Source organism: Nematolebias whitei, chromosome 19, assembly GCF_014905685.2.
Source record: "Nematolebias whitei isolate Nwh7 chromosome 19, NemWhi1, whole genome shotgun sequence".
In the NCBI taxonomy this organism is placed as follows: Eukaryota; Metazoa; Chordata; class Actinopteri; order Cyprinodontiformes; family Rivulidae; genus Nematolebias; species Nematolebias whitei.
The window spans coordinates 3,934,933-3,943,663 of record NC_056516.1 but is presented as its reverse complement, the minus strand read 5'-3'; the positions used below and the strand labels follow the sequence as shown (position 1 = coordinate 3,943,663).

Genomic DNA, 8,731 nt, shown 5'->3' with positions numbered 1-8,731 from the left:
CAGCCTGGATGGGTAGCTGCACAATCATACGTGAGCAGAGTAAACAGTAGGGGGCTCAACACACATCCCTGAGGAGAGCCAGTGCTGACGGTTATGGTGGAGGAGGAGAAGTTGTGGATCCTCACGAACTGTGGTCGGTTTGTTAAGAAGTCTAGTACCCAGTTGTAAATGGAGGGGCTCAGTCCTAGTGTGGATAGTTTGTCCATCAGGGTTTGGGGGATCATGGTGTTGAAGGCGGATGTGAAGTCCACAAAGAGCATACGGACGTAAGAGTTTTTCTGCTCCAGGTGGTTGAGTGCAGTGTGGACCACAGAGGAGATGGCATCCTCTGTTGACCTTGGGTTTCCTGAGCTGTCCCTTAGTTATGCTGCTATAGGCTTAGACTGCTGGAGGACAAACTGACCACACTTTTTCACTCTGCTACTGTCTTTACTTATTCTGCTCAACCTGTTTTGTATTTAGGCCCGAGCAGCGAAGCGCTGTGAAGGCCTATTGTAATCGCTCTGTTCAGGCTTGAGCTGCAATTTTTTCCGCCAAATGAATTAGCGTTTTGGGGGCCTTAACATATCCCAAAAGTCACCAAATTTGGCGGACGTATCAGGACTGCTGAAAAATTGCGTATTTTAAAGGCGTGGCAAAAATCGCAACAGAAACTAATCAAGAGCGGCATCTAGAAATTTTCAAAATAACCTCCTCCTTAATCTTAGTTTGTCATAGAAACATGACATTTGGTACGCTTGTCCAATTCCCCAAGATGCACAGAAAACCCTAGGCAACAAAGTTGTACGATAAACAGGAAGGTGGCCATTTTGGAATGCCGGCCCAATTTTCACACCTTTTTGGCGGTTTACAGCCTTCGAATTTGAACAAACACCTCCTAAGGATTTCGCTCAATTGGTTTTAAACTTGGCCATTTTGGTCAAATACCATGGGGGACGCAAAGTTATCTAAACGGTTCGTTTCGGAGCATGCTGAAGGGGCGGGGCCAGACCTCAAAGTTTGACATATCGCCATGAAAAATGAAATGCTAATAGCTCCTACAAGAAAACTGTTTGTTACATCAAACCTTCAGTGATTGATCCATTCCGGTCCCCTGCAAGACTGAATGGTCAATTCATTCTATTTTATTTAAAAATAGGTCACTCTTCCTTGAGACTTGGGTTCAAAGTAGGATCCTACTGGTGGCTCAGCTGGTTAATAAGAACGGACGACTACTCACCTACAATGAATTCTGCTCACTATATAATTTCCCAGTTAGTCTCCAAGAATTCTCAATGGTGGTTAGCGTTATACCCTCAGGAACCTTAATGTTGTTTAAAAACACTAACAGTTCTCTGTCTACTCCAGTTACTCTCCCTGGTCCAGCTGAATCATCAGTGGGGAAAACCTGCTTTTCACAGCAGCGTGGTAACAACAATAAGAGAATATGCAGATTGTTCCAAGAAGGCATCGTTTCTCATCCATATATAACATCTTATTGGAGCCGTTATATTCCAGGTATCAACTGGAAGACAGTCTGGATGACTCCCCATAAATATTTAGTTATAAATAAGGTGAAGGAAGTTTCATTTAAAATTCTTCATAAAATTTACCCCGCTAAACATTATATGATGAAATTTAAAAGAGACAAATATTGATTGTAGTTTTTGTGGTGACCTTCCAGAAACTGCGACACACCTTTTTTGGCACTGCCCTTTCACACGCAGGTTTTGGAAGGAGTTTAGCAGGTTTATTAATAACCATATTTTAAGGAATTTTTCCTTACGTTGGGAAAATGTTTTAATTTGTTTTTCTAGATTCCCCAGAAAGGATGCTAAATGTTTTTTTTACAATACACTTGCTAATTCTTTTGGCCAAAATTTTCATTCATTAATGTAAATTTACTAACAAAACGCCATGCTTTCTTCATTTTATTAAGGATGTGGAATTATATGTAAAGTTAATACCAGACTCAACCAACAAAAAGGCCCTTAGGACAATTTTTATATGTAAATCTTTGCAAATACTTGTTTAAAAACACACCCTTGGTTATTTGTTCATGTAAGTGTTGTGTTCGTCTGTATACTCCAGCCTTTTGTTTGTTGTATACTTGTCATTTGCTTTAATAAAGATAAAAAAAAGAAGACTGAATGGTCAAATCATGACATCACTTAAGCCACGCCCCCTGACAACAGGAAGTAGAAAGTTTTACGTTGAACAATCCCTATCTGACCCATGTTACCTGATCAGCATGATAGTGTGTCCAGTGACTGAAGACATGCTGGTGTAACTTGCTTTCCACCACTGACAGTTTTGGGTGGAGCATGTGGGCAGCGCAGCGTGGCGAACTAAGACGTAACGCCGTCACCATACGTTTGGCTCTAAATTCCACAGTTTTGAACTGAGCTGCACCAAAATCAGGATGATCGATCGTTATCCAGCCCTTGAACAGGAAGCCATGATAAGTGGCCAATAGCCTCCACAGCGCCCCCTAGAATATTTTAAAACCTCAGCCCCAAGCCATTTTTGGACTGATAATTCTGAAACTCGGTGAACATCTGTATCTTCTCAGGACCTATGAAAAATCTCTTGGAGCCCTGGTCCAAAACCAACAGGAAGTCAGCCATTTTGGGTCAAAGTGTCATTTTGGGGTGCTTCTAATTGCCAATTTTAACGAACTCCTCCTAGGAATTTGGAAGGATTTCCTTCAAACTTGGTTGATATGCCCTTAAGACATTAGAGAGTAAAAGTTATCTAAAGCTTGCGTTTTTGTATATGTTAAAGGGGCGTGGCCAGGCCTCAAAAGTTTCGCTTCACGCCATAAATTTCCAAACACTCTAACTTTCACAATGAAAGACCGAAATACACGAAACTTGGCATGACTCATCCCTGTTGGATGCCCGACAATCCACTGAGTCATATTTTGACGTTATCAAAGACCTGCCCCCTCGTAACAGGAAGTCTCTTTTTTAACTTGGAATGCTCCCTCTTTGACACCATTGACCTAATCAGGATGATCCTGTGTTAGAAGACAGATAATATGGTCTGACTTGATTTAAAGCGCAAAACATTTTTGCTGTAGGATGTGGGCATGGTGGTGTGACGAATTAAAAAGTGACGCTGTTGCAATACGTTTGGCTCTAAATTGTACAGATTTCAGCCAAGGTGCACCAAAATCACTATGATCGATCATTATCCATCCCTTGAACAGGTGTCCATGATAAGTGGCCAATAGCCTCCACAGTGCCACCTACATTATTCCTAGTTATAGCTCAGTGATACAACATAGGATCTGCACTAGAGGATGACATTTTTTCGGGAGTACTGCCGGTCACATGATTCCAGCCGGATCCCAGCGGGACCGGAGTCAACCTCATTATAACTCACGTGACCGGGACGTGACCGAACTGAAAGCTAACGGAATCAGACGGGAGCGGGAACCGACCAATAACCAAAAATGAAAATGACGTTAAAAAAAAACAAAAAAACACGGGCGCAGCTATTTTGTAGTTTTCTTTTAGTAAGCCTTCACTTTAACATGTCAAAAGGACTACATTTCCCAGGAGTCAACTGTTCCAATCGTAGATTTTCACAGAGAGGGGGAGGAGCAGCGAGCGAAGCGGTACAGAGTAACTGAAAATAGTTTGCAACGCAAGGTAAGATGTAACTATTTGTCTATTAAACTCACAGAACAGGCAGGAAAGTGACAAATAACCCTGAACTTCATGAGAGTTGTGTTGGTGCTGTGCTGCTTTAAATGTTTAGCTGTGAGGAGCTGCGGGGAGTCGGACTTTGTTTACCGTCAGTAAATGAACAGACTCAAACTGTGCATTTTTCTCCACCTTGTCCCTTTTAATTTAAAAATTATGCTCTGCTTTGTTATGTGGGTTTTTAGGTTAAAATCTTCATTATCTGTTGCTGTTTGTAATGTAAAAAAAAACAAAAAAAAACTGAACTCTACCTGGTTGAAGTGCACACATTCACCGGTAAAAAAAATCCCTATTTTTATATTGTGATGTCCTGCTGGATACTGAAATGGAGGAAAATGTGAATAACCATCACTTTATTGTGTAAATAGTTACTGTCGGCTGTAATCATACCAGTACAACAACAAACTCATTAGCGAAAGCATTCTCCGGTAAAAATATCCCAGTTTTTATATGAAAGGCTGGTTACATATACATTATAATAACTGTTATTGTAGGGGGGACATATTGGTGCGAGGTCTGTGGGTCCCAACTGTTTTATAAAGCATGGCACAAGAAGTAGCACTAATCTTTTTGTTTGTCTTTAATTTAATTTAATTTTTCTACCTAACACAGGAAGCTGTTAGCTCTGGAAGCAAACTGTTAAACAGCTTTGGACACAAAGACCCTTGTCACACACTTCAATAGAGCAGGTAAGATACATAACATCTTGTAATATCTGCCTGGTGAGGCTGATTAAATAATTATAAAACATGATAAGTGAAATAAAGAAAGAAAAATTGAGCTTCTGTAATTTATATTTGCAAATGTCACATTTTCTTGACTTAATTTCAATTGTAAATCTCTTGTTTTTGATAAAATATTTTTTTCCAAAAGAAAGACCAACAGATTGTAATTTGTAGTCGCTGTGACACTATTTTGACTCGTGCACGTCTTCTGTCACTTTTAGGTTCCACAAGACTCTGGACTGGTCCAGCTGTGGAGAGATGAGGTGGAACACCAGACCTGCAATGGTCCAGTCTGTAAATGATGCTCTGAAGTCTGGGAAGATGCACGACATCATGCTTCACCCAAACGAGCTCGTTACCTCGACCACATACACTGAACTTCTGGAGGACGTCGTCCAATGTATAATAACGCCTTTAAACATTTTTATTTGTGGAGTTCTCTGCTTGGTACATTATTTTTCTTTTTTGTTTGTTTGTTTAAACAATTTAAAACATGACAATGATGTCACTGTTTAAAGGAAACAATTGTTCAATAAATTAGTAAAATGCAACTTGTTGTGTTTGGGTTCTTTCATCTAAGGTAGACATGGTGTGACCCATGGACTGGTTTAGATTTTTTGTTTTTAATGACTGACTTTACTTTACTGACTGATCCTCCATAGAAACATTATATGGACTACAGGCCATGGATTATTTGTTTTATGACATTTAGTGAAGGTTTTTGTTTGGATTAAGACAATAATGTCTCTATTTCACCACAGATGAACTGTTCCTGTTGACATATCTTTTTAAATAAACCTGCAGAACAAAAAGTAATTTAAACAGGAATGGGTAGAAGATCAAATCAAATTCAATGTATTTCCTAAAAACTAAATGAAAAACAGGAGCAGGACAGGAGTGGGAGTGATTCTGAACAGGAGCAGGAGTCATGTGTAGTGAGTCACGTGGGTAAGTGTCACTAGTTGTAGTATGACAATATATCCCCGTTTATATGCATACTATATTCACGAGTTCCTCATCTTTCTGACTGTAATGTCGTGCATTGAATTTTAACAGAAATGCGAACGAGAGACGTTATTATCTTTGACCCATCAAAATGAATGTGGTCATTTATTTTCAGAATCAAAGTTTAACATCAAACATTTACATTAATTTGGCAAAATATGAAAATAATAACAGACAGTTTCACAGAAAATGAGCATCGATCACTCGGCGGTGAACGAGGACTTTGCTTCAGATATTTCTAAAATATCTGTACTGGTTTTGTGAGAGAGAGAGAAGAGTTTAAGATGAAATGGAGATTTATCTTACAGAGAACTATGTGAGGGAATTAATCTGTTTGACCAGAACGTGCACGCTTCATCAGATCTCAGCTCGCCTCCGGTACACTTTAGTCGAAGAAGAGACCGTTACCTGGTGATGATAGATCAGCTCGATAGGGAATCCTCCAGACCTTTCAGCGTCTCCGTTGAGAGCTGCTGAAATCCTTAGATAGTCGTGCGTGGGTTGTTCAAACAGAAGTTATAATTCCAAACGTCTCTGACTCTCCTGAATTCTCGAATTCTCTTCCATTCACTTCACCATTCTCCATGAATTCTCCATGAATTCTAACAAATTCTCCTCAGAACTCCTTGAGAACTCCTTGAGAACTCCTTCAGAACTGCTTGAGAACTACTTGAGAACTAACTTGAACTGGAAAGTTGCCACATTTTAAATGGGTCGACTTCCGGTTCAATTTAGAGCTTTCTGATTCGTGGATGTACCAGAAAGAGGTGTGGTTTTTGACGTAAGGTATTATCAAAAGTCGAGGTCAGGGAATGAGATTTGTTTAACAACTGACAGAGAGATTATTGCAGAAAAGCAGACTTTTTGGAGCCTCACTCTGTTGTATCTTTCCAAATAGTAAAACATGACATCCCTTTTTCAGTAAACATTTAGTTGACCGAAGCTTCAACTTTCACATACTTACGACTTGGCTCATTTCAGACAGAAAATCAAGAAATGCATATTCAGGTGATTTCTTCTTTGAATGAGGAATAAAAATCATTACTTACTGTTTATGTAAAATAAAAATGAGTAGTTCTTTTCAACCTGTAAGCATTGAGTGAAACTAACACAATTTGATTATCAAACATTTGTAAGACAGTAATGATTATAAAGAATTGTCTTTTCTGCTTGATTAATTCAAGAAAGAAAGTCATCAGATGGCTCAGACTTATTCAGATCAATGAAAATAACAGTCTCTGTCCATCTGGTAGATTTGAGGTCATCAGGGTCAGATAAGGGTCAGACCAGGTTCACTACAGTCCCCCCTTTGGAAATCATCACCTGTCCATGGGGATGAATTCCAACCGTGAACTTAGACCTTCAAATGTCCTTGAGCTTGATGTAATCCAGCAAGGAAGACCAAAGTCAGAAGTAATCCAGCAAGGAAGACCAAAGTCAGAAGTAATCCAGCAAGGAAACAAAGTCAAGGTAATTCCACAATGTTCTTGGTATTCCATTGTGTTGATTATAATCCCATATCGTCTCGATAATTCCATTGTAGCAATGCTTTAACCCCTTGGAAACAGAGTCTGTAATCCATTGGAAAAAGTCATATAATCCACAACGGTAAATCCACAGCGATTGGAAGTGTTGATTAATCAGCATACAGAGGGGTACCCTTGGGTTGAACTGAAGAAGCGGCCACTGGATGAAGAGTGGAGACCAACGTCAGGATTGCAGGTCGCCTCCAGCGAAGGTTGTCTCCAGCGACGTCCAGCCTGTGCCGTTCTGGTTCAATGTGTCATGCAATTATGTGGTTTAAGGTGGGCTTATGAAGGGGATTTTACATAAGGCCTTAAACTATATGCATCTGGTGTGTAAGCTATTATGGTTGGGAACAGCTACAACTACCAGTTAAGGGGTGGATAATGCTGAAAAGGGGTAACTACAGGGGTTTATGCCTATAGAAAAAGTGTTCCAAACTATTTTTCCATTTCTAACTTGGTTTAAGTTAGCTTTACATGGTAAAATATAGTTTGGTGCAATTGTCTGTTGTCTTTTTAGACGAACGACTTGAGATTGGGTGTTTGGTTTTCCCATAAATGTTTTGGAAGTCTATGGCGAGACTTATCAAAAAGAATTAGCTATCCCCCCGAATAGAATTGTTCGAGTAGGTTCGGCTTAAGCGTTGTGAGATCAATGTAGATTATGGTACTCAAGGTAGCAATAATATACATTGACTCCGCAAAGATTGCAATTTAATGAATGAACTGCATGTTGGCATGGTTAAAGGCTTCTTAGTCTCTAACTTACTACACAACAAAATTCATTCTTACCTCAGAAACAATATCAAAATCAACTAAACAACGTTCCAACACCGACAAGAGTAGTGACTAAGCATCTAGAAACATCGTTTCACAGCTTCTCCTCACCCTGGTTGCCAGATTTCAGTCACGCTGTCCCGTTTTATCAAGGGTAGGTCCTGTGAGTTTAAACTATGGTTAAGTTTATTATCCATTAGTTATCTTCTGCTTGGATGACCCTTGTTCCCACGAGGTCAGATTTTGTGAGATCTTTGTCTCCTAAGGAGTTATTGCACGCCTTGTGTTGTTTAATCTGGTTACGATGTACCCATTTAACAGTTGGCTCTTTTTGGCCTTTACTGATTTTTATCTGGTAGACAATTGGAGACACTTTGTCGACTATCAGGTGGGGTCCAGTCCATCTGGGCATCAGCTTACGGGCGAGAGTTCCGGTCCCGGACTCTACTCTCCCAGTTTTGGGTGCAAACGTGTAGTACCAGACCCTGTCTCCCACTTGGAGTTCCTCGTGAGAGGCCTTTTGGTCGTAGTACGCTTTGCGTCCTTCAGCTGATTTTTCCAGGTTTTTCTGTGCGAAAGCAAAAGTGTTCTTAAGGTGTCTTTCCAAGTCTTTCATGTATTGTTGTGTGGTGTAGGCTGTTGCCATGGCAGCATCGCCTGGTTGGTACAACAGGTGCAGAGGGAGAGTCATTTGTCGACCCGTCATCATCTCGAAAGGAGCGATGCCAGTCGACGTGTGTGGAGTGGCCCTTATGGCCATGAGGACCAGAGGGAGTTTCACGTCCCAGTCCTTGTGGTTTGCGGCTACGTATTTTTTCAAAATACTCACCACCGTCCTATTTGCTCTCTCAACCTGGCCTGAAGCCTGTGGGTGGTAGCCAATATGGAAGTTGGCTTTGACGCCTAGCGTCTTCCACAGTTCCTTCATTACTTCACCTGTGAAGTGTGTACCTTGGTCTGAGTTCACCCTAAGGGGAAGTCCAAACCTTGAAAATACATGATTCATTAA

The 8,731-nt window shown here is 40.5% G+C and overlaps 1 protein-coding gene across 1 annotated transcript in view; it reads right to left on the bottom strand.

Moving 5' to 3' along the window:
- LOC119426025 (AT-rich interactive domain-containing protein 1A) overlaps window positions 1–8,731 on the bottom strand; it is a 145,706-nt gene that overhangs the window by 104,380 nt on the left and 32,595 nt on the right. The window lies entirely within an intron of this gene.